The 27547-nt window shown below is 37.7% G+C and overlaps 1 protein-coding gene across 34 annotated transcripts in view; it reads left to right on the forward strand.

Moving 5' to 3' along the window:
• The window catches only part of SOX6 (SRY-box transcription factor 6), a 701644-nt gene that overhangs the window by 255061 nt on the left and 419036 nt on the right, over positions 1 to 27547 (forward strand). The window contains exon 1 of one of the 34 annotated variants that reach the window (XM_074275223.1): positions 12712 to 13531. The exons of 32 other annotated variants lie outside the window; for them this stretch is intronic. The gene's annotated coding sequence lies outside the window, so the exon portion shown is untranslated. Of the gene's footprint in view, positions 1 to 12711; positions 13532 to 13602; positions 19602 to 27547 lie in introns of those variants that run through there. One more of the 34 variants, XM_074275208.1, reaches the window with a different exon arrangement.

Genomic DNA, 27547 nt, shown 5'->3' on the forward strand with positions numbered 1-27547 from the left:
AACTGAGACAGACAGATGCTTGTATGCAGTCGGCAAAGGGAAGGCTTACAGATCAACCTTCCCAGTCTTGAGGGTTGCTTCATTAGTAAAACCAAGGTCAAGGGTTTAGGGGATAAGAAGGAGGAAGCATCTTTTGTATTGTATTCTTGCTGACATAGTTTAATGCATGGCCATGAAAGTTAAGCAGGTTCAAAGATAGAGAATTATAGTGGTTCACATTTATAAGCTACTATTTAAAAATAATTTTTTCATCATATCCCGATGTTTTCCTCACTCTCCTAAGAGAAAACAGTTTGAGATAAATTGACTGATTCAGTCTCAAAGCAAGTAGAGGACTTGGAACCAGGTTTCCTGACATTTAGTCCTGTATTCTATGATCAGCAGCAACATATTGTCCTTTAAGCATGGTTTCTGCAGTTTGTCTTTCACTTCACCATCTGTATCTTTTTATTCTCTTGGTAGCTTCCTCTATCCACCTCCTTTAATAACCCTCTGATTCTTTTTGTCTTTCTCTCTCTCTCTCTTTCTCTCTCTCTCTCTCTCTCTCTCTCTCTCTCTCTCTCTCTCTCTCTCTCTCTCTCTCTCTCTCTCTCTCTCTCTTTTTTTTATCAAAATACGTATTAAGAAAAGAATCTTAGGAAATTACTCCCACTGAAGTGAACACAACTCATAATAATTCATGATCAGACTTTGCCAGGGGTGCTTGTGTTTCAACAGGGATTAAAATTCCCAAGCTAATGGAATGAAGAAATTCTAGGCTGTGTGTGTGTGTGTGTGTGTGTGTGTGTGTGTGTGTGTGTGTGTGTGTGTGTAAGCAATCAGGGTTAAGTGACTTGCTCAGGGTCCTACAACTAGTGTCTGAGGCTAGATTTAAACTCAGACTGACTCCTGGGCCAGTGCTCTATATCCACTGTACCACCTACCTGTCCTGGGGAATTCCAAGCATCTTCGAAGCAGTGGCCTGTTTTGTCTATGGATAAAAGAGAGCGAGGCAGGTATATAACTATCCTTCAAATAATTTCTTGGGGATCCATGAATGGAGAGAGGCCCCTAAGGTGTAAGAGCATTCCTGGAACTGAAGTAAGGTATTCCTTTCAACAACTTTTACTCCAGAATTCAGAATTCAAACCCCTTTTACTGGTGCAAAGGAATATATGAACAGGGTACTTTGTAAATCTTTGTAGAAGGGAGAGAATCCATTCATAGCTAACAAAGGAAGAATGTATTGCTCTTCCCCACCTGAACATAGCCATCTTCACTTGTGATCAAGAACTCCTCCAGACTTTGGACCTACAGTGACCAAATCTAATGCTGTGGGCTGATCCAAAGGATAATTGTATTTTATTTTTTGACTTCTTGCCCCTACACTGGAGTTTTACTCTGGGGAAATGAAAATAAAAGCTTAGGTACAGCTTACACGAGTAGCAAAGTTTCCCCCTCCCGTATAGGTGCTCAGTGTTAAAATGTGATATCAGGTATGGGACATTATTTCACCCCTCCCAAAACCCCCCACAAGTTATAAAGGATTTATAGGAACATGAACAAACATAAAGAACAAATCATTCAAATCATACATTAAATATCCCTGGAAGTCTTAGAAGAGCCCTTCATCTCACATTTTCAATGTCTGAGTAATTAGAGGCAATATCAAGGAAAGTTTAGCAATGCTTCCTGTCCCCTTCAAGATGGTTCTAGTTTCTACATGCAGGGTAACAGTCTCCTTTAGGCCCAATGCATAAAAATTCACTCAGGAACTCTAGAACTTAGTTTTTACTAATAAGGAAATCCTCAAGACTGGGAAGGTCTACCTTCAAGATCTCCCTTCTCCTGTTGCATGCAAGCGTTGTGTTTTGTTTTGTTTTTTTAAAGTAGGTAAAAAAGGCCATTCCCTGCCTCATTTTTTACCTAGCCTTAATCACTGATTGGGTGTTGGTTCAGTCAGGCTGAGACTTGTTAAAGACCTTTAGAAGGTCAAGATTTTCCACTGCATCCAGGGCCATATCCAGTTGATTTATGTTTTGCTACTGGACCCAGTTGGCTCCAGAAGAAAAAGTGAGACTGTGACTGCATACCCCACCTTCACTTAAATCCAATTCACTTGCATGTCATGGAATCACCTCCATAATGTCATGGTCTTTTGGGAGACCTTAAAGAAGGGCAAACAACAACAACCTAAGTTACATATACTTTTTCAGGGATCCTTAGCTATTCTGTGATTTCCTGGATATGGAAAACCCATTTTACTGGGGACATGAGCTCAGAAAAAGAATAAGAAAGGAAGAAAGCTGTAGGAGCTGAAAGTGCATGAACTTCTTTCCTACGCTTGTCATGTTCCTATGTAAATCCTCATTACTGTTCCTGGCTCGTAGAAGGAGAAAATTCTCCTCCTCCCCAATCCCACTGCCCCACCTTTCCCCCAGTACTTTGGTTTGAAAGTCCAATGAAGAGAGAATGAAAAAATGTGCCAATTATTTAAGGGAGGGTGAGCTCTTCTAGCAAGAGTACTCTGTATCAGACATAGTCATCTATTATATCCAACTGTCCTCAGATCATGCTTCACATCCCATTCACCCATCTACCAAGAAACTGGGGCCCATTTTGGCCTCTTGCCATCTTCCCTGTGTCAATGCATCCTTTCCACCCTTTTACCCCCTTCTCCTTCACACCTTCTGCCCAGTTCTGGGAACAGTAACTGAGTCAGTACTGTTTTTCTGCTCAAAAAGGTACAGTAGCTGATTGTACTGTGACTCCACTCAACATTCCTATGATTTCTCAAAATTCCCATCCTCAGCTACTCCCCTATATATGTGCCTCCTTACTTGAATATAAGTTTCATGACCACAGGAACCACCTTACTTTTATATTTTGACTCCCTAGCCTTAGTGCTAGATGTACACTATTTACTTCAAAGCTTCATTCATTCACTTTTAGACAAATTGAAATGCACACAGAGAGGAACCTGTGAATAAGCATGGCCATTTTCTCCCTTCCTCCATATCTTGCTTCTTTTCCCCTCAGTGGTTTTGGCTACTACCTTGAAGTTTCTAAGTTTCAGAAAAAGCTTCTGAAATGATACAATGGCACACTGAAAAATCATGAAACCACAGAATGGGATACTTGGAAGGGCCCTTAAACACAGAATGCAAAATGTCAAAACTGGGAGCACTTCTAGAATATAGGACCAAAAATGTCAGGACTGAGAAGGATTACAGAGGTCATCTCATTCAACTCATTTTACCGAGTTAAAGTGTGTGTCTATGTGTGTTTCTGAGATTAGCTTCCTATGAAGACTGTTGGAGAAGGAATAGATGAGCTCAGGTAGGATGGGCTATTGTCCAGACTCAAAACTACCTGTGAGAATGTCTTTATTTGATTATCCTTGTCTAACACATCTGCCAGATGTGTTAGCTGGAGATAAGGGATGTAAAAGAACCTGAAGGAATCGATAATCTTCACCCAAACTTCGCAAATGATTTATTTTTTGTTGGCATAGAGAGTCTGGTGAAATCTCATACCTCTATAAAATAGTTTCTGCTTGGAAAAATATTAAAATTTTTGATATCAAGTGTAAATGAGTTGACATGGCAAAAGAAGGGCTATATTTGTAGTGTTCTTTACTCTTCCTTCAGTCCCAGGAAAATAGAATATGTTTTTTGTGCTGTCTTCTCCCTTAAGACTGAATAAAAATGTATCCTCCTTTTTTTAAAAAATTGAAGGAAGAAATATGTTTATGACTGCAAAAATCCACTTGACTACTGTAGTCTGATTTACTTTGGTGAGAGGGAGAAGCTAAATAGATAGGGAAGAATACTACTTCATCTGCCTATAGAGTAACAAAAAAACAAAAAAACAAAAAAAAAAAAACAAAAAACCAGCTCCTACTTATTAGTGAGATCACTATATTGGTTAGTTCTGTATATCAATATATAAATCCCAGTTAAGAGCATGTATAAAGGATTGACTTCAAACCACAGATCTTATTTTCAGGTTGGAAAAGAACCCAGAGACTGATCATTATGGCACATGGACATTGCTATTTTATGAGGGAATGAAACCTACTGATAGAGGAAGATGTATTTTCTAAATTCAGCTATGCAAATGGCATTTGACTTGGCAAATGCCATTTAAAGGAACTATGTTTTTCTATTGCTATTTGTTAATATAGTCTTTTTTTTATAGTTTTTATTTACTAGATATATGCATGGGTAATTTTACAACATTGACAATTCTAGTTTTCCCCTCTTTCCCCCACAGATGACAAGTTGACCAATATATGTTAAATATGTTAGAGTATAAATTAAATACAATATATGTTAATATAGTTTTTAATAGACTCCATCCTGAATATTGACCTGTGCACAAACTGTTGTTAAATACATATATTGTCGGTAGATATTTGGTCATCTTTAACATATACAAGAAACTTTAAACATACAACAAAAGACCTTTTTTGTAAAAAAAAAAAAAATTCTTATTTTTTTAAAAGAAGCTTCATATTTCCCTGATCCCTGAGCCAAGGGCATATATTTTTCATAAGTTTAGGCTTTTTCCCTTTGCCAAAATTTAAGTATACTACACCAACACCTCAAGTTGGCTTAGTCCTTAGAAATGGTTGAACTGACAAACATCAGTTCTAAGAAGGTATTGCCCTTTGGAAGAGGATATTGTGAATGAAAAAGCAAATGGATATGGTAGAAAGAGCCCTGGGCCTAAAGTATGTAGAGTATCATTAAATAAATGAGCAAATGCCTTCTCTGACTTTCATTTTTTTAATTTGTAAAATTGGGAAACTATTTGCATTTCTGTTCACAGAGACAGACTAGCATAGTGGATAGAACACTGGGCTAAGAAAGCAGAAGAAATTGAGTTAAAAAGGGGCCTCTGTTGTTCAGCTATGTGACATGGAGAACCACTTGGAACCTCAATTTTCTCATATGAAAAAATATTAACAATAAGGCCTACAGTACCTAATTTATAGGACTATTGTGAGGCTTAAATGAGACAACTTCAACCTCTCTGAATCTCAATATTCTCATCAGTAAAATGGGGAAAATGACAGATTATCTCACAGGATTATTGAATTCATTTCAGTTCTGTAAATATGGAGCATTATTGAGTGCCTGACAAAGACAGAGGATCAACATAATGTCTGCCCTCAAAATCCTTATAAATGTGAGAGAGCTACAGAAATCCAAGTCATTTTAGTTTGAAACTGAGAGTGTGGCAAACAATGAGAGAGAGAGAGAGAGAGAGAGAGAGAGAGAGAGAGAGAGAGAGAGAGAGAGAGAGAGAGAGAGGAACAGAGAGAGAGAGAGAGATGGAGAGAGAGAGAGAGAGATGGAGAGAGAGAGAGAGAGAAGGAATAGATAACTAACTGCTGTCAGGGACACATTTTGGGGTGTAAGATGAGCAGACTTTTGCCTGGCTAACTTTTCTTTAGCGCCATGATTTTACAACCAGGGCACTCTGCTCTTTGAGGATGAAGAGAGGAGCAGGTTAATTTGGGATGGCATTGATCAGAAGTCAATGAGGGCATTCCCTCAGTTGGGGACACAGGATGGCCTGAGGCTCACCTGCAGAGGAGCAGTTTGTTAATCCCTCCCTCATCCCTATCTTCCCTAGAGCTGTTTAGGAACCCTAAGTACACCTCTAGCAGCACAAAGCCTGGCACCCCCTGGAGAGAGTGTTTTTGAGGGTCCTTTCTTTAGCCTGATTTTACCCATACTGTTGAAGAGTCACACTGTATTTTGCCTCAGACTTTTCTCATCCCTTCAGGATGATTTTTAGGAGAAATGAGATGTATTTTACTTGTGACTATTAAAAAAAATACAAATGAATTTCTGTCAGATGAATCAATGAGAATTTTTTGTTATTCAGTCTTTTTTCATTTGTGGCTGGTTTGCTATGTGTGATCCCATGAGGGGTTTTCTTGGAAAAGTTTTTGGAATGGTTTGCCATTTCCTCCTCTAGCTCATTTTACAAAGGAGGAAACTGAAGCAACCTGGGTAAGTAAGTAACCCAAGGTCACACAGCTAGTCAGTGTCTGAGGCTGGATTTGAACCATAGTGTTCCCGACATCTGATTATTCTACCCACTGTCCACCCATAATTTTAGTGAGAATCAAATAATTCTAAAGACACTTTTATCTTGAATAATTCTATTTCCCTTTGCCCTTCCTATATAGCATGTTTTATTAAATACTATGGCAATAATAAGAAAGTTCTCAATTTTGCATATATTATATCATTTTAACCTCACAACAACTTAGTGTAACAAAGACTAGGAAACTGAGTTAACATTTTTTGGCTCAGTCACATAGCTAGGAAATGTCAGATGCCTCGGCTTGAACCCAGATCTTTCTGACTCCAGGATCAGAGCTCTGTTCGTTATGCCAAACTACTCCTCTACCTCTGTTTTTACAAAGAAGATTGGGCATCAGATATTTTTAGGTTAATATTTAAGTAACCCAACCTGTTTCCAAAATGGGAAAAGAGCCAGTGGTGCCCCAGATAACTTCGTGTTGTGGTTTATTAGAGCTCCTGGAAGCCATGGATTGAATTCCTGTTCAGACTAAGTCAAGGCTGACTTGGAATAACTTATGAATATATAAATTTATGAATACACATGTGTGTATATATATACATATATGCATACATTTTATTTATATTAATATATTTATGTATACACATTTATGCTACATATGTCCTAACTTAGTGCAACCCTTTCATCAGGAGATGGTGATATTATCATTGGAATTGGTTCACAGGACTTTGAGTTGGATCTATAAGGGACTTTAGAGGTCAATTAGTCCAACCCTTTCGTTTTGCATATGTAGATACTGATGTCTTGAGACATGAAGCGTCTTTCTTCAAGATCACACAAGTAGCTATTTGCAAAATGCAGGGCCTCCCAAATGAGTGCTCCTTCTCTTACATCAGAAGCCTTCTCCCCAGACTTTGGCAAAACACAAAGGAATGATGCATGTGCATGTGTTTTGATATGGCTTCATTATCTTTTTTTTTCCCCATTAATGGAGATTCCCTCCTCCTGTGGCCACATTCCTTTGTCTTGAGTGTCTTTGGAGATACTGGAGGCTGAGCCTCATCCCCCAGTTTAGATTTCTGGGGCCTGGCCTCTTGATTTGCAAGGAATCCTCCACAGTATTTTATTTTCTTTATTTCTCTCCCTCTCATTTTGTGTCCCGACTCTGGAATTCTCTCTCTCCCAATTTCTGTATCCTGGTTTCCTTGGTTTCTTTTAAGCTTCTGTAAGAAGCAATTCCTGGTTCCCATTCAACACTCCAGCCTTCTCTCTGTGATCATTTCCAATTCATTCTATCTTGTTTGTATGCAGTTGTTTGTATGTTCTGTTCCCAGAGGACAGAGATGTCTTTTGCCTGTCTTTGTAATCACTTAGCACAGTGCCTGACACATAATATGCTTAATAAATACTTGTTGATTTGATTGGACTAAGAAGCCTCTTTGTCATATGGTTCAGGTGAAATGAATGTCTAAATGTTCTCTTTGGATATCATTTCTCTGGTTGCTTTAATTCCCAGAGTGAACAATGCTACGTGGCATATTGTTTCTCCAACCGTTGGAGTTAGGAACTTAGGAATATTGTCCTCCCTTGTTGGCCAAACCTGTGTAAGTAACATCTGATTGTTGACTTTCTTCATATGGCTTTTTGTGTAACTCCTACAAGACTAGTTATGGAAGTGCAATACATTTATTTCCCCCACATCCTCCTGTTCCTCATGTCTTTGTTGTTGTTGGCAAGCATTTCTGCCTAACTTCCTATTTTATATGAGGGTGTCCTCCATGACACCCATAGAATCTCTGGATGGTTTCTGATTGTGTCTTTCTGTTCTCAGCCAGTAAGAGGGGAATTAATGTGGAGATTTTTTACGCCGCTACTCTTCTGGGGCAAAAACTGCTATGCATGCTGGTAGCTATTATTCAGGGGAATGAAAACACAGACGCTCCTTTTTTGGATATCTTGATGAGAAGTTCTGTAAGCCCTAATAGACTTCTCCCGAGGCACACAGTGGAGCTCAGTTTGGGTCCCTCGCCTTCCTGTGGCAGAAAGGTTTCTGAAAGACATCTGTTTTGCATTTGGAGAACTTTTTCTCTATTAGGTTAAGGATGGCCTATTCACAGTTAGTGAACAAGCAAAAATTGGTGGTGAATTTGTGTAGGGCTCATTTCAGAATTAGTTATTCTTACTTCGATGTTTTTCTGGTGAACCCAAGGAAAAAAGCATTAAGATGGAAAAACCTGGCTGCTGGCTTTTTTGTGTCTGAATCTCTAGACTGCAACAGCTTGGAATTAAGTGTCTAGTCTATATATGATGATAACAAAGAGAGGTTCCTGTAGAGTTGGTATCTGAAAGTCATGTAGGCTTCCAAAAGCTTTCCTTTTGGAAGAAAACATTTTGAACAAATATCCCATTGGTCAGTTTTCACTAAATGCTCAGAAAATGTTCCTCATTCTTCTGGTGACAATAAAAACTCATATCTCTTGCTCCTTATTCTCATTTCACTTAGGAGATGATCATGATCATTTCCTGAGATACCAGGGACAAATTATTGTGTAATCCTCATGTACCAGCAGAGCCCAAATTTGCAAGTTTGCACTTGGGACTAGTAGTACAAATTGCACCTAAGACATATGGCATGAGACATTCTCTGAACTGTTGTTGGGAAGACCTCAATAGGGGAAGAGGAAGAAGAAGGAAGAAGGTGAGGGAGGAGATTAACTGCTGTTTAGGTATAGCCACAGCCCTTTCTGATAGCCACTTAATTTGAATTAATCTCTCTAAATTATTCTTCAGGCATTTAACCTAGCCTATGTGACCCTGGACAAGTTACTTAACCCAATCCCACTCCCCCCCCCCCCAGAAATAAACCCAAAACAAAATATTTTTTGCTAGATTGAGTATATTTGTGCTGCCATCACCTGCTAAATTCCAGCACCCTCAGACAAAACCCTGATCAGCCCACCCTAGTTTCAACCCTGTGTAAAGACTCAGCCTTTTTCATGGTCAGCATACACAGTGTCTTTTAGGTACTCCCAAGGATATCTTTCTCTCCAAATTTTCTCTTACCTTCTCTCTAAGACCCCAAACTAATTTAATAGGGGCAAAACCTCTCAGTACAAAATCAAAAGTTTAGGATATCAATTTCCCTGGGGAAGGAAATATATTGGAATAGAAATGAAGTCTCTTCACATTTCCTTTCCTGAAAACAAATTTTTAGAGAACGAGGTAGATTAAAGAATAGAAATGTATTTAGGAAGAAGACTTCATGGAAGGGAATAAAGGTTATGAAAAATAGAGTTTGGCAACTTGATGATGAATTTTGGCAACTCGATGGTTTTGCTAAGGAGTGGTTCCTGTTCTTTAGAGGTCACAGAAATAATACAAAACCAACAATAGCATTAATGGACAAATACTGGATAATTAGAATGATAAGAGATCTCTTCTTTCTCCCACATTATCCAGACTCAAGTTGGGTATAGGCCTAAGAGAAGGAATATGTTGAATAAAAGCGACAAAGCTTTAGTAGTAGGACCCGTGTTGCCGTCCTGTCTTTGGGGATCATTTTCTGGCTATCTTTTCTGTTGGTAGCTATCTACCTTTGTCCTATTTGGTTTAAATTCCAGTTTTGGAGAGGAGGGCAAGAAATCTGCTCTGTGGTACAAATCCTTAGGCTGGTGGGCCTAAGGAGCCGGACAGACTGAGGCAGAGCAGACTCAATTCCACGTTCAGAACCATTTCTCCTTTCTTCATCTGGGGCACTGTGTGGGGAATGTATGCTGGAGAAAAGACCTGCTCTGGCTTAATTCATCATTTGGGTTGAAAAGGTCTCTTATTATTTGGCAGAGTAGTGTGGTCACCTGGCAGCAGGTCATTAGCATTTCCGTCTTCCTCTCCTTCACCAACACTACACAACATGCTAATTAGAGGTTTCTGAAAGCAAAGCAACCTGTTTTAAAATCCGACATTTTAATTTGTGGCTTTAATAGCTGTATTATAATAACTGCCTTTGGTAGGGGAAAAAAAAAAAAGCACTTCTCATGTTGCACAAGCGAGGCAGAGTATAACAGAGGCTGACAAAATTAAAAACCTCATAATGCGACCTTTGCCGGGGATAAAAAACTGATTCATAACAATTTCCTTTTGTTCTTTGTTTAAGCTATTACTCCAAAAGGAGCCTCCGATTAATCTAAGTAAATGCATCATTACAGTACTAATCCATGGCCTTCTGTCAGTGTCTGTTTTAATTAAATAAGAAATGCTCAGAGAAAGATATCACGCACAGTGCTGTGATTGGAGAAAGGGAGGCTGGTTGATCAAGGGAAGATTAAAAAGGGCTTTACTGTTTTGTCCATTTGCATAGCTCCAGATGCCACTGGGTTAGAGGTAGAGAGGCAAACTTAGCGAAGAGTTTAACATGGCTGCTCTCTTATCGATGCAATGTCACTGGATTTGCCAACAAAATTGCAATCACCCAATTAATCTCATGTAGACTCTCAAAAACCAGAGCAGCTTGTTCTTTGTCCTACAAACCTTTTCTCAGCTTTGGGATAAACTTGGCTATATAGAATAGAGACAGACTTGCTAGAGAAGAAACTTGGGCACTTTGGTTATACACAAAGATTAGTAGAATGTAAGTTCTTTGAGGGAAGAGACAATTGCATCATATTTATAGCACCTAGTCTTCCAGAAATACAATTGGCGTTTAATAAATGGATTTTTTGTGGGGGGGGGGGGGTGTAGGAAAGGGTAGTGGTAGAGTGCTTTTTTTGGGGGGTGGATATCTCCAGCACTTAATACAGTGGTAGCAAATAATAAGCACTTATTAAATGCTTGTTGACTTGACCTATGATTTCAACAGCATAGGAAATCCTAGTATGGAAGCTCCCTCCACTCAGGCCAAACTACAACATCTCTATAACTTACAGTTGGAGTAATAACTAGTTCAGTGCAACTGGAGTTTTCCCCTAGGGAACTGAATTTAGAAGACACTTAAAGCAGAACAATCCTTCAGCAGTCTTGAAATAATTGATCTGGCATCTAGTTAGCAAGAATAATTAGTTAAAAGAGGAAACTACCAGATGGTGGACTGGGATGAGCACCTCCCCTGACCTGTTCTCCTCCTATGTTGTCCCAGAGAGATCCACACTTCGGCAGCCATATACTGGGATCCCAGGGACTTTCTCATCCTTTCAAATCCCTCACAAAAGGAAGTGTATTTTGTACCTCTTACCTCAGGCTTCTCTATACAGACTAAAGGCAGATCCTGAACCCAGACCTTCGTGATCAGAACTATGTTGCTTCTATGAGTGATGATCCTAGTGCTTTTGTTCCTCTTTAAATATCTTGGAATGGGCAGTTTATGCTTTGTGGTATGCTATTGATCCTATCCTAAGGATTCTGAAACATAATTATTTTGAAGCAATGAGGAGAATATTTAATAAATGGAAAATGAATATGTTTGGTTACTAAAGTGGAATATACAGAAATTCTTCCTCACTGTAGAGTTGCAGGATTCCCGTGGTGAAGGCTCTTTCCATACCCAGGCCATTATTTGATGTAATGAAAAGAGAAAGTGTTCAACACTGAGATTGTTAATTAATTTAGGCTAACAAGATGAAGATAAATGAAGCAAAGCCCAGAGTGAATGAAGCAAGAGGTCTTATTTACAATTTAATACGTTTAAAAAAGAGAGAGAGAGAAATGCAGATTTCACATGACAAAAAAAGCAAACATACCAAGAGTTGGGGGGGGGAGGAAGAAAACAACCCCCAAACTACAATGCAGCCCTAAAACCCTGCCCTGACTTTACTGAAAACATGTACTCTGGCTCCACAGAGAAGACACTTTTACAGTATGTAAACAGTGCTTTACTACTGCTGAGAATCCCACACTAGTTAACCTTTAACTTAAGCATTTTATTATTCTTGCTACAGTCTGGGGATGACAATGAGAATAATTATCTTGAACTGTTCAGGTTTCTGGTTGTTCAGGTTAACCTGAGATTCTCTGCCTGGGTTATTTAATAATCATTTTATTTCAAGCTCCTTTTACTGAGGGAGAAAAAGCTTAGGAAAAGGAAAAAAAAAAAAAATATATATATATATATATATATATATATATATATATAGCCATGACAGTTCCTATGTTCTGAATTCTGTTTTAAATGGCTGTTATTCTGACGTTAACATGATTTGAACAAAGTCTCCCTCTTGGAGATGAAAGAGATTGAGCCAATTTGTCCTTTTCTTATTTTCCCTCCCTCTTTCCCTTCCCTTTCCCTTTCCTTTTCCTTCCTTCCTTCCTTCCTTCCTTCCTTCCTTCCTTCCTTCCTTCCTTCCTTCCTTCCTTCCTTCCTTCCTTCCTTCCTTCCTTCCTTCCTTCCTTCCTTCCTTCCTTCCTTCCTTCCTTCCTTCCTTCCTTCCTTCCTTCCTTCCTTTCTTCCTTCCTTCCTTTCCTTCCTTCCTTCCTTCCTTCCTTCCTCTTCCTTCCTTCCGACTCTCTCTCGTGTCCTCTCTCTCTCTCTCTCTCTCTCTCTCTCTCTCTCTCTCTCTCTCTCTCTCTCTCTCTCTCTCTCTCTCTCTCTCTCTCTCTCTTTCTCTCTCTCTCTCTCTCTGTCTCTTTCCCCTCACTCCCCCCCCCCTTGGTATTATTGTGGTCACTCTGTTTTTATCTTAAGGGGTCATGGACAAATCCATGCAACTGCTTCTAAGGATTTCAATAAATAGGACTTTTTAAAAATCCAGACAATCGCCTTTTATGTTACTTTTAAACAAAACTACTAGTCCATCAAGAGTTTCAAAAGAAAACAATTCTCCAGAGTGCTGTGCTGGTATGGCAGTGCAGACCAATCATCATGGCACCCATTCTCTGGCCCTTTATTTTTCAAGTCCACAACAATAGGTTGTTGATTCAATGGACAAGACCAGAACAATTAAGTTCTCTGTTTAGCAGCAGTGCAGCATTTTAATGCCCTCCACTAATAATGGTCTCATTATTGTTATTCTAAGACTGGGCCTCAGGAGGAGGAATATTTGCTGGAGGTACGTCATTATTTTGCAAATTTCGATTAGCTCATCACGTTGTCTGTAGTGTGAAAATCGTAGCTAATTAGGGCAGCCAGTTAGGCGACCAGCTTTTGAGCTTATGAGTTAAAAGGTAGCACACTTGATGGGCCAGCGATGTGAAAAAGGTGGTAAAAAGGAGGATTAGAGCAGTTGCCTTAGTAACTCCAACTTCCATCTGTGAGGGAACAATAGACTTGTGTTTCTCCCCCACCTTGGTGTAAAAATTGGTTTTGTTTTGAAAGGACAGAGTTCTTTTTATGACAGTCTGGAATTCAGCCCAATAGAGTGTAGTTTTAGTTGTTAGGAGAGACCATTGGGGATAGAAGAGATGAAAGGTCACGGTGAGCTCCAAGGACATGAAAGTTGTTGTCTCATGTAACAATAGTTGATTGTTTTCTTCTATTATTCCCAGCCAGCCCCTAAGTCAGGTGATGGAACAAATACCTACAGTTTAGTCAGGTGAAACATGATGGGGGTGGGGCAGGCGGGAGGGAAAGAAAGGGGAGCGAAAGGAATTGTACTTTGGCCATAATGAAGGATTGCTATCATTTGCTTTTATTAAACTAAGTGATTGTTATATTAATTTTCGACCATCTTTGAGGAAGATCCCTGGAGAGTTGCCCCCACTCCACCCCACCACTCAAGTGTGCTGTGGATGGTTCTGTCTCTGTGGGCCATCTCTGGGAAGCACTCCAATGTGTTAGAAAAATGTGATTTAAGCTTTCTTGCTGAACTCCCTAGAGGACCAGCTATGGGATACTTAACAATAAATTCAGTTGTTGTAGCTTTCTCACATTATTGGTGTTCTTAAAAGGTTTTCCTTCAAGTGCACACTGAATAAAATGAATGATAAATATGAAAGAAATTTGCTTCACCACTCTACAGGGTTTTATCATAAATTCTAGACTCCTATTATGGAAAGTTTACAGGAAACAGTTTAGATGTTGCTGCAGAGACCTTTACTAGCAGCCATTTTTTCCCCTTATAAAGAATCCTCTGTATATATGACCATTTCAGCCCCATAAGAGGTGCTGCGTTGTTGTTGTTGTTGTTGTTGTTGTTGTTTTCCTGAAGTAAAAGGAAGTTGGGATGGGAGGTAGAATTTAGTGGTTTCTGGTAGATACCCTCCAAAACAAAACCTCTGGCTTGGAGTACTTTCGTTTTTAAGTCTCTTCCTGTTTACCTTCCCTCCCCCCAACCCTATGAAGCTTCAATCAGTTGATGGCTATTTACAGAAGCCTAGGGAAATGTAGGTACACTGCTTGTAGGCTTCCTCCTCTTTAGGCTTATGCGTATGTTTAATCTGATAATCGGGTCAATTTTTTATGCTTTCCCTTTTCCTTGAATCCCCAAAAGAGATTCTTTGTCAGTGAATTTGAGGTTTGTCTTAGAAGATGTATTTATTTTTATTTTTATAAATTATTTTTATATTTATAAAAAGGGAAGTTCATTCCCTTTTCAGAGCTTGGTGTTTACTTACCTTTTCTACCCATCTTTCCTTGCAAAGATAGTTCTCTTTTGTCTGAATAACTTTGCTACAAGTGCCTCATGCTCTTGAAATCAAAATGGCATAGAACTTTAAAGCTGGAATTAGAGGGTTCATTGAGTCCAATCCCTGCCCTGGTCTTTATGACTCCAGTGTTGGTCATACAACTAGTGGGAGTCATAGTTATATTACTCCTCACTCCTACTCCAGTGCCCTTTTGTTACTTGAGTATAAAATCAGGCACTGAATTATGAATGAGAACTTTGATCTCTTTCCCAGGTTCTCTTCTGATGGTTTAAGAGAAATAGGTAGAACATTACTTTTTGTGTTGGGATAAGCAGCACAAAATGACAGAAAGTGTTTGGAGGAAGGCATGCTGCCAAAAATCTTTGTTAGAGATAATTTGATGTAGGAAGTAGGATCCCTTGGAATATTGCCTTGGTGGGGGGGGGAGTCAGAGACTCTTGGGATTGCCTTGGAGCAGCTTCATGACTAAGGAAGAAACCATGGGATAACTTCCTTTTTAATCTAGTTATTCTTGCTAACTGTGTGCTAAGATGAATTGTATACACTACTACTGACAGACTGCAAGTGCCATCAGTGTATTCTAGAAATTGATGTCTGAGAGCAAAGCTCCAGGATGGGAAAATGCATTATGAAGGGAATCAGAATATAGATTTTTAACAACAATTATTTCTGGTTAAACAGACTTAATACCTTTGTTAATTGGGACTAATATAGCTTAGGGAAATAGCACAAGATTTGATACCAAAATTTCTTAGTATGGCTTAAATTCATGGAGGCAGAACAATCACTAAGCTTCCAGTCAAGAGATCTGGACTGGAGTCACAGCCATGATTCTACCTGTATCATACTTTCAGCAAGTGACTTGACTTCTTTCAGCCTCTGTTTCCTTATAAAACTTTTATAAGGATCAAGTGAGATTATATACGTAAAATGGAAATAATGAAAAACCCAACAACATATTACTATTAATATAAACATGTTTATTATTATTAATTATTTTAGGTCCTACGTTTCCTAATACATAAAATGGAATAGATTCATTTCATTAGATGGTGTGATAAATACTGATATTATGAGCAAAAGTGTCTTATGATTAACAGGGTATTATAATATTGTAAATTTGTGATTTTTTTCTGTAAAGGCTATAAACTATAACATTTGTAAATGTGATTTGTACTTTCCAGGATCAAAGAAAAGCTTGATTGAAACCTTAAAAAAAAAAAAAAAAGAATTTGTTAGTTTTTAAAGTATTAAGCTCAGAAACAATTTTTGAGAAGTTAATGTCTGAGTTTTTTTAACTCACTACACACATGTTTTCAGAATTCCTTTTATTATTTTAAAAGTTCTGACTCAAGCTTGTTTAGGACAAGGAGAGAGGCCACATTCTCCACTTTGTGTATGGGATGATCTATTTATTAATTTCTACATATTACCTATGATTCATTTATATACTTGAGAAGAAATTGTTGGATCAGATCTGCATACTAGTTGCTAAATGCTCCAACTCTTTGCTCCTAGAGTCTAGAGGTTTCCAAGTTCTAGCAAAGATGCTCTAGAGTCCAGTCAGGTGCCATGTTCCCTCCAGGACAGAGAATTTATTTATTTATTTTTATTTTTTTATATTTTAATAGTTTTTATTTACCAGATATATGCATGGGCAATTTTACAACATTGACAATTGCCAAACTTTTTGTTCTAATTTTCCCCTCTTCCCCTCCCCTGCCATGGCAGGTTGACCGATACATGTTAAATATGTTAAAGTATAAATTAAATGCAATATATACAGGACAGAGAATTTTTAGGACAAGAAAACTCCAATGCTAACTTGAACTTTTGAGTCCAATTCAGGACAGTCCCAGCTTGTCAAAGCTTATCCCCTTAAAAAAGACAGAGGTGTCCCTCATCCAGTCACATACATTTTTCTAGGAATCTCTTCCATGTATCTAACAAGAAGCACTCCTTTCACCTTCCATTCTCCTTCTCTTCTTTCCTTTGTGACTGGAGAATAATTAGCCTGTCTTCTATATGCGTCATTTATAGGGCTAGGTATTAGACCTGTGATTTTACTGGCAGAGGGAACTCCTGGGAGAGGAAAATCCCTCTCTCAGGTTGGCACTTTCTCTATAATTTATAATCTTAGAGGGTTGTCTAGAGCAAACACTCGTGAGTATACCTGAACCAGATTCAAATATAGTTCCTATCTGATTTTAATGTGTTGATATATTCATTAAAAAAAGAAATATATCAACATGTGCGGTTTTCTAAGTCAACACACAGCCTGTAGGGATCCTTATGTAAGATATGGTGGCTCCTGTGTTTGAGTTTGGCACCCGAGGGACAATGACTTGTCCAAAGTCACACAGTCAGTTGCCATGAAAGTCAGGACTTGGTCCTAAGTCTTCCTGGGTTCACAGCAAGCTTTCTAGACACTAGGTTGTGCTGCCTTTTTAGACAGTAATAGTATTGATTTTTTAAAATACATAATGATGGGGATGCTTTCTTTGATCTAAATAGTAATGTCATAGTTTTCAAAGGGCTTTCATGTAGTCTTGGATCTGCCTAATGTGACCCGGGACAAATGAATTACCTCTCTGGGCTTCAATTTATTAATACATAATATAAGAGGATTGATCTTTGAGGTCCTTATAGCTATACAGTTCTCTGATTTTTATGATTTTTGGAATATGCGAGGCCCATTTTATAGATGATAAAACTGAATCTCAGAGATATGTCATTAAGACAAAAACCAGATTTTCTACTCTGATGATTTTTCTACCTCCTTGTTTTACTTCTTTCTCCTAAATAATCTTCATCTCTCTCCCTGGTTGGGGCAGGTGGGATAAGAGAGAAACAAATTAAACATTTCAAACTGTTAATTTGGCCCTACTTAATTTGGTCACACCAAATTTGGTCACTCTCTTGAATTTATCTGAACTCTAGGGTCTTTTTTTGTATTTTTTCCTTGCTTCTATTTTCATGAGTTTCTGCTGTTTGTGAAACAAGTGAACTGACATGATATTGGTGTGTCTGATAGGGAATTAGCCTTCCAGTAGAGAACTCAAAAAAAAGAAAGGGAGAGAAAGAGGGAAAAAATGGAAATGAGGAAAAGGGAGAGAGAGATAGAAAGAAGAAAAAGGAAAAAGGAAGGAGAGAAGAGAGGGAAGAAGGAGGGAATGAAAAAAATGGAGAGAGAAAGGGAAAAAAGAGTAAGGGAAGGAAAGGGAGAGGGAGAAAGGGAAAAGACAAAGGGAATGAAAAAAAGCAAAAGGAAGATAGAGGGGGGGAGAGAGGAGGAAAGGAGAGAAAAGAAAGGGGGAAGTGAGGGAGAAAGGGAAAGGGAGAGGGTGAAGGAAGGAGAGGAGGAAAAGAAAGAGAGGAAAAAGGAGGGAGATACAGGGACAAGGCAAAGGGAATGGGAAAAAGCAATAGGAAGAGAGAGGGAAAAGTGCAAGGAAGGAGAGCATGTGAAAAAGAGGAAAACAAGGAATGAGGGAGTGCAATGGAAAGGGAAAGGGTGGAAGGAAGGAGAGAAGAAGGAAAAGATAGAGGAAAAGAGAGTTTCTCAAGTATCTCTCTTATATTTTGATCTTGCATCATATTTACTCTGCATCCAGGAAAGCAGATCATACTGGAAATAAACATTTCTGCATTTACTACTGTGAGCCTGAGCTGTTTGTTTGTTTTCTTATTGTATTGAAAACAATAATAATTTAAGAGAGTAGATACCAGGATTCTAGCCCTAACTCTCCCATTTGATGTCTGTAACTTTGGATAAATTCTTCCAATAAATCCTTCAGTTTTACCAGCTGTAAAATCAGGGTGTGAGTTCCTTTCCAGTTATAATGACCTTTATAATATTCTATTTAGGCAAGCATCTAGGAAATGGATCCTCTAAGATCAGAAATTCTTTGTATTTAATGTGTGTGTCTGAGTGTATAATATTTCCCTTTCCACTCTCCCCACCCCTGATATCTTATTTACAGTCCTTCTCCCCTCTCTCTGTAGTCTCTTCTCATTCTATTACAATAGAATATAATCTTGAGGACAGAAATTAATGGTGGATATATGTGTGCATGTGTGTGTGTGTGTGTGTGTGTGTGTGTGTGTGTGTGTGTGTGTCTTTGTATCCCCAGCACTTAGTTGACAGGCTGGCTCATAAATGCTTGTTAAAGGAATGGTTGAAAGGCCTACAATGTAATGAATCTTAACCATTTTCATATTCTTTTGTGTTGGCTTTTAATTCAAATTAAATGACTACTACCCCAACTTCTTTATTTCATGAAATAGAAGCTCCTCAGTCTGACATTTAATGTGCATGTTATGGCACCAATCTTTGCACTCTTATTTGCTTTCATTAACATCCATAGCTTCTGTCTTTCAGCCAGAACGGGCTCTTCGCTATTTCTGGATATCCTCCTTCCCTGGATACCCCGCCTCCCTAGTGCAAAAGGTTCATCCTCTTTACCCAGAATGCCGTCCCTCATTTCCTCCTTTTCTCCCTTCGGTGTCCAGCTAAGGTGCCAGTCTCTCCAGGAAACTTGCCTTGATCCCTCATTAATTTCATCATCTTCTCTCCTCTCATAATCTACCTTGTGTCATATTTGTCTTTGAGGCTACTGTTTCCCTGTTGTAGCTGGTCACCTATCTCAGAGCAGAACTTAGGCTATTTTTCTGCTCTAGCACCCTGCTTAGTCCCTTAGTAGTACATAGTAGATTATTAATAAATGTTTTTAAAATTGAATGGAGCCCATATATCACCCTTATAAGAACGTATCTTTTTCAATTCATTAAAAATAAATTGATCTACCCAAGTTCAGCTGACTGCAGCATTGTTAAGGGTTAACCAGAAGAGAATTACAAATGAACTATCTAGAAAGTTGATTATTAATCCAGCAAGAGAAGAAATATCCTTCTACTTAACAAGAAGGAGTATCTGAATTGCTGATAATATTGTTCAAGCAGTCGGGGTGGAATGGCAGAGTCAGGTAAGTTAAATAGAACTCAGAATTCAGGAGTTCCCCCCCCCCAGTTTTTCAAGAAAAATGTGAGTAAATTTGTAAAAATTAACTCCAAGAGCAATTTACAAGCTGCTGTCCATAATAAATCTTCCAAGTTCCAAATTACTCTTTTTAATGAAATCCCTATGTATGCTGTCTATCGGTGGGAGAAACTGGAGAATATTTACATGAACAGAGACAGTATATTTAATTGTGGAATATTTATAAAAATCCATGATTAGATTTGTGATTAAGAACAAGGAAGTGGAATGTGGAGGAATGATTACTAACACAGTAGAGTTCAAACCTCATGTAATATCAGCTGTGGAATCCTGGGTGGCGGTGATATTATGTCCCAGCCTTCTTCTTGGCTGAGAAAGTTCTGGATGATAAAGAATCCTAGTGTCATTTGAAATTTAATATTGCTGCTCATGGAGGCGGGTGGAGGGGATGACATTTGGGGGGTGCCAGTGTTTATTATGTTGTAATTTACCTTTCCAAAGGCTGTTTTTAGAGAATTAAAATGAAAGGAGAAAAGAAAAAGAGTCCCATGATCTAGGTAAAAAGAAAATAAAATAAGAACGGTATGATTTGAGGAATATGTGCTCTTCAAAGATGTTTTTCCCTGATAGAGAGGAAATGTGGGTGTCAATATTCAATCCTGTCAGATAGAATGTTTTCCTGATTACTCAATATTGCCTGAAACAGCCTGTGTAGCAATACTGCAGTTTGCTATCTTTCCTGGGTCTGAAAGTGGACTGGGGAGACAGGATTGGATTTAGAGAAGGTACTAAATTTAGTAAACTTGTAGCCCTATGGAAAAGTACGCTCTAAAAGGGAGGAATTTTACTTTTCTTTCAAACTATTTCTGTAGTGCAATAAAAAGGGCATTGAATGTGCCTTTTGTTATTTTAATGTCTGAACTGGTGCAGAAGAATGTGTATGTTTGGCTGATTCAAGTTAACATCTGTGCCATATATACATCTAGACATGTATGTACCAGGTATGGCTATAGATGAAATTTTTGATCCATGTATACATATGTAATAATATATTTATTTTATGTATTTGTTAGACATATTTTTATAAAAATATATCTATATATATATGCCCATACATATGTATAAGTATATATATATACATACAATAACAATAACATATGTATATGTAAATATGTATGTATATATAAAGTTCCAGAGCAAAAGTAGATGGGTTTTTTGATAGAAATTTACTCTATTTTTCATACCATTTTGTGGCCCCTGATATTTGAGATCAATAAGCAATAGCTGACAATGGCAGGATGTTTCTACGATAAAGCTGGATACACAAATGTATCTACAGACACTGAATAAACAAAGGAGGCAGTATTCCAGAGGCAGGTAAAACCAGAGGAGAGATATCCAAATCCTTGGTGGTTGGTGTTTGCCAATGTCTTCCACAGGCACCTTTTGTTGTTGTTACTGTTCATTTGTTTTTGATTGTGTCTGACACTTTGTGACCCCATTTGGGGTTTTCTTGACAGAGATTCTGGAGTAGTTTGCCCCTTCCTTCTCGAACTCATTTTACAGATGAGGGAACTGAGATAAATAGGGTTAAGTGACTTGTCCAGGATCATACAGCTAGTAAATATCTGAGGTAATATTCGGACTCAGGAAGAAGAGTCTTTCTGATTCCAGGCAAGTGGTCTATTCACTGTGTCACCTAGCTGTCCTATAGGTACTTTAGAAAGTGGGAAAGGATAATATAATCTAGGATAGATGAGGGAAATGAAAGTCTTGTCAGATCATTGTTCTTCCTATTCATTGCAATATTTAGATCAATGAGTTGCTTAATATGTATTAACACTGTGCTAGAAGCTTTGAGAAGTACAAAGAAATATTCAGATGTTACTCCTGGTTTTAACTCGAATGCTTCCATGCTTATTGAGTAGACTGTATGATAGGGCAGGCCCAGAGTAGGAGCCATGGGTTTGTAGTTGGAGGTGCAAGGCTCAAATTCAAGTTTGGCAAATTGTTTAGTCTGCTACCTAGGGGAAGCCCAGAATTTCTCTGGGCTTCAATATCCTCAAATGCATGTATTAGACTGTTGATCATTAGATTTAGACTTGGAAGGACTATATTCCAGAATTATTGAATTATTGGCCTCTGTCTTTAACTCTGCCCCATTTGACCTTGCTTAAAAGCATTTTTGATGTATTTTTTAAAACATCATCTTCATTTTCTGATATTTGCCACCTGTTTTTCACTAAGAGAGTCCTCTCTAAATTTTTCCTGTATTCTTTCTATTCATTGATTCTGTGGAATGGTAATTATATTCCATTTTGTTCGCATTCACATTTGGTCATTTCTCAATTAAATGCTATCTACTTTATTTCTATGTCCTTGCTACTTTACAAAAAGGTTGCTGTAAATATTTTGATATAGAGGGACTTCTCCCCAGACCCTACATATACCTGTCTCTGGGTCAAAAGGAAGTTAATATTTCAGTCCCTTTCTTAGTTTTAAAAAGATATATATATATATGTATGAGTGTATATATGTGTACATACAATAACAATAAAAATATATATATATACATGTACATGTACATGTACAAATGTAAGTATATATAAAGTTACAAATGTCTTTTCAAAATGCCTAGGCCAATTTATAGTTCCACCAGGAATGAATTCGCATGATTGCTTGTCCATCATAACTTCTCCAATACTGACTAGGTCCATCTTTGATACTTTTCACCAGTTTTCTAATTATTAACTTTAATCCTGGAATCATTTTGATTTGCATTTTTCTTAATAGTATTTGAAGAGATCTTTCCTATAACCATTACTACTTTGAAATTCTTCTATTCAGAACTGCTTGTTCATTTGCTTTGACCACTTAGGGCTTAGATAATTCCTTTATAATTTTGAGTAAACTAATGGTCAGAAAACAAAATTGAACATAATATTTAGATGCTATTTCTCATAGTTTATGTGCACCTGGGGGTGGAGTGGAGCAGGAGGAGAAAGAATAGTAGTGGGGGAAAAATAAGTCATTTTCCTCTTGGCCCTTCTATTTATTAGCACATCTTTGTGTCTTTGAAACATTTGAAGGTTTGCAGAGTGAGTACCTACCAGCAGTCCTAGGAGGTTATACAAGGCTTATTATTTTCATTTTGCAAAAGTGAACATTGAGGCTTCTTGGGAATATTTGAGTGATTGTCCTTGTTCATCCAGCTGGAAAGTGGAGCTGGCATTTGCTGACATCCCTTCTCCAGACTCTAGTTCCAGTATTCTGAGGGTGGTAGAAAGCTAAGTATGGTGGAAAGGGTACTTTCCCAATCTCACTATGTTTATTTCAGGAATTCATCTTGGAGGGGAAGGTGGAAATGAAATTTCACATCTGATTTCATTAACTTCAGTGAGTAATCCTAGCAGATAATAGCCCCAAAGGGAGAAAAATATGATGGAGTTTCTTAATCTAGAGGGAGGTAGCATAAGTCTATTTGTTGAGGAATGGAATGAACCAAATGAAAGACTTTTTTACAATGGAAAAAAAGTGATAGATAACAGGAGAGTATGATTAAGAAAAAAGATGCTAGTTTTCCTAGTACTTGGCCCATTAAAGTTAAACAGATGGTCTTTACTTAGAAGAGGAGAAAAGATACATGTTAAAATTTAAGATCAATCACTCATCTAGTCTATCACATCTCCGTAAATTTTACTGGGTCTACAAATTAATCTTGTTTTTTTTTCCACCTAAGGTTGACCTTATGTCCCTAAAGATACAAAGGTAGAAACACAAAATAATTTGTGTCTGAAAGGGTTAAATAATCGCGTGTAGTTAACAGAAACACATTTGAAGCCCATTTAACACCTATTACAAGTTTCGGCTTATTGGCTACAGTTTAATGGGCCAAGTACTAGCTTCATTTCTTAAGAGGCCAAGACTAAGGAGAAACAGGTGTGTGCTTAAATAGAAAGAAAGAAATACCATAAACCAGTGTAAATGAACTGTAACTCAAATAAAAACTCTGCTAAAAGTAAAGGGTGCTGAGTGGAGACCTAAGCCATCGGGGAGAAGACCCTATTTATAAGGTCTAACTAGCAGCCATAGTGTGGCTCAGTCTACCTGCATGCTGGGAGTGGGGGTAGAGGTGGGGGCTGGCACACATTCACACAAGCTGCAGACGTCCAAGTACTGCTATTGGAGGGACCTTCTTTTGTTACATATGGGGTTGGTGAGATGTGGGGAGGGACTTGGGTTGGATGGAATGAAGTTAATTAGTTGAAACAGAGCCATAGCAGGAGGATTTTCTTATGGAAAAAGCTATTTTCATCTGGCTAAAGATAAATGCCACCTTCTGTCTACCTCAGAAAGAAAAATGACCATAGTTCAGAGTGACCATGCTTCCTCCCTATCTTGACCAGAATGCAGAGGCTTTCCCCTGGGTGAAGCAATTGTTTAGCCCATAGGGCTTTAGGGGTTATTAAAAGGTCTATAATTACATTTGAGGGAGTCTCTGAATTTGTGTGGGAAAAAATTGTATCTTTGCTTCAATACAACTAGTTTCCTTTGTAATCCAATGTATTTTTATTTTAGAAGTCTGTAAACTTCAATAGATTGCCAGAGCAGTCTGACACAAAAAACGGTTAAGAACTTTTCATTTCTTATCTTCATTCATTAAGAGAAGATTTAGAAGAGGTGAGAGTTGGGATAGTCATTTTCAAATCTCTGAAAGCAGATGGAGACTTAATTTGTATGACTGCAGAGGGCAGAATTAGGACCAGTGGGTAGAAACTGCAGCAAAGCATGTAAGAAGAGAACAGAGTATAAGGGATAGAGCCCTGAATACAAATTACAGCTCTTTTGTTTTTGTCTTATTAGGGTGATTATTTATAAAAAATTAAAAGACATTCTTTTAAAGAACTAAACATATCATATTAGAATCTAATCATACATATAATAACTATTTACAATAAAAATATGCTTTAACATAAAAGTCATGATGACTTGTCAATAATTACTTCAAAGAGTTGAAATGGCCTAAAGAAACAAAGGCAGAAGCAAGATCATCTGATTGGACCCTCATCCAAGAGAATTCTTACAGTTGTAGTCCAAATGGATACAGACCTATTATTACTTAACAAAGCTTTTCTCTTTCTACCACTGCAGCCCATCAAGGTAAAGCCCAATTAGTGGGACTAGCACCACCATCACCACCACCTTTGCAGGGGCAAGGGGGACACTTGGACCCCACTAAAGTTCACCAATGGATCCCTGAGCACTGAGATAAGGATGACAGACATCATTTAACTGTCTTTCATTTAACTCTTCTATGACATCTTCTATTTTCCCAACATCCTCTTTCTATTTTAACTCATCCATGACCAGGACAGAATATATTGCTACATGGTTCTGGGGGGAAAGGATAATTTTCTTTCTTAATACCTTGCCTAACATGTAATAAGCACTCAATATTTTTGACTTTTGACTGTAACTTGAGAGTAGCAAGAAAAGAATATTGGCTTTGGAGAAGACTAAGGGTGGAATCATAACTCTACTACTTGACCCTGGCCAAGTCATTTCATCTTTCCATACTTCAATCTACTGATCTGTGATATTAGGGGTTAGATTCAATGATCATTACTTTTCCCTTCCTACTTTTATTCTACCTTATGATCCTATAAAAACCAACATTAAATTATTTTTGGCTGCGATGTAATGATTGACATGAGTCATTGACTTGTCTTAAGGTTGAAATCCACTAAAACCCAAGATTTATTTTATTTTTGGCAAAAAAAGAGGTTTTTCACAAAGCTAAATATCCTATATTTGTGAAGTCAATTTTTGGAAACAAAGTATAAGGCTTTACATATGTTCATTTTCATTTGGTTTCCTTAAATTTGGCCACAACTCTAGATTTTTTTCTTTGAAACCTGATTCTATCATATAGCATATAAGCATCCGTTAATGTTTTATGTCATCTGCATACTTTACAAGCATATATTACACTTTCATCCAACTCATTGATACAAATGTGACCAGCACAGGGCCAAGTATTGATTTCTGGGTCATTATACTTAAATCTTTCTTCTCAATCTGAATCCTATCCATCCTTTCAGATTTGTTCTACCAAGATCTAGGGTTTATTATAGACTTTATGCCTGACTTCCCTCCTCTAATATGAATACTGTGATAGACTTCATGCCCCCCCAAAGTTCCTTTTGTTTCTCCTATAGTAACTAGTTCAAACTTGTTAATGGGAATCAGATCCAGAACCACAGTTTTCCTGGTTGTTTCCTCCTAGAAAAGGATAAAGTTACAATTAATACAAGTCAGGAAAAAAATGATTATGCATTTTAGAGCTGGAAAGGATATTAGAGGTTATTCAATTTTAAAGCTGAAGAAATAGAATTTCAGAGTTTCAGTGATTTGACCAAGATTATAGTTAAAAAATTAAGAAGTATATAAGTTAATAATCTAAGAAAGGTTTTGAATTCAGGTCTTCCTGATTCCAAGTCTAGCACTCTGTTCATGATTCCATTTTGGCTCTCGGTTAAGGGGCACCTAGGTGGGACAGTGGACGGAGGCATAAATTTGAAGTCAGGAAGACCTAATTCAAAACCTGGCTAGTATAATTCACTTGTCTTATCCTAAGTTTTCTTACCTTCAAAATGGGAATAACAAAAGCATCTATTTCACAGAGTTGTGATAAAATCTATGTAAAGCCCTTTGCAAATCTTAATTGCTATTAAGTTGTATCAATGCTGTTAATATAGCTATAAATTATGGAACATTGAAGATTCTGAAGAATTTTTTAAAAGAGTATCATTCAATGATTCAGTGAAGAGAAGATAAGATACATAATGTATAAGAAGAGGCTACAATTTAAGAACTAAGAATTGATGGGGAGGGGAAACTCTGGCAAAGGGTATTTTCAGGGATATGTATAATTTTAAAAAATATGGGCTGATCACAAGGCAAGAAGGAAGTATAACTGATAGACAGCTGGCATCCCTGAACATGCTCATGCTATCAAGAGAAGGTGAGAAAGGCTTGGAGAATATTAAATTGATTCTCATGGAGAACTTATGGGAGAATATGAATAAAGTGCATAGAATGAATGAGCATAGGTAGGTTGTAATCTTTGTCAATAGAGAGAACATCCAAGCAAATCACAAATATATCAACCAATCTGTTTTAGGTAGAGAAAGAATACCAGCAGATAGCCAGAAGGTTGATCCCTAATCATTGTAATAAAATTCTGTGCTTGATGTATCATCTCAACCTTCCCTCTGTACTTGTGGTCTATAGTAGAGTTCTACAACAGGATAACTTTTGTTTCTGCCTATCTTGCTTATTACCCAAATATTCTCTACTCTTTTTCTTCCCCTGGCTATTGGTGTGGTGGCAGATAAAAAGGAGCCATGTATTCATAACAGAATTTAATAACACAAATAATGCTGTTTTAGAATAAGCATCTATTTCAATCTAAACCAGGGTTTTCCTCTACCTCAGTTCTTGAACAAGGATGATCAAAAGACAGAGTCCACTCTCTTTTGGACCCTTGTAGACAAAGTCAGACTAGCAGATTAGGAAATGTTTTTCCACTGTTCATAACAAACCACACTCCAAAGATTTTGTGAACAATTGTGAACACAGCATGATTACATGATTTCTGTATCCTATAAGTATCTATAGAAATTCCAAAACCCACTTGTCCTATCCAGACTCTTCCCTTTGCGCTAACTGATAATTTTCCTTACCTTGGCTTATAACAATGAATGAAATATGGCCTTTTGCTGATTTATTCTCTGCCTCACTATATTTACTTGCTAGTATAAATTCTAACTGTGTACAGCCCTTCCCTTTTTACCTACTTCTTAAGAATACTATAGACTTCTAGATCTAAGTTATAGACATGAATCCCATCACATTAAGCCTCAATGATGA

This window comes from Sminthopsis crassicaudata, chromosome 6 (genome assembly GCF_048593235.1).
Source record: "Sminthopsis crassicaudata isolate SCR6 chromosome 6, ASM4859323v1, whole genome shotgun sequence".
Taxonomy (NCBI): domain Eukaryota; kingdom Metazoa; phylum Chordata; class Mammalia; order Dasyuromorphia; family Dasyuridae; genus Sminthopsis; species Sminthopsis crassicaudata.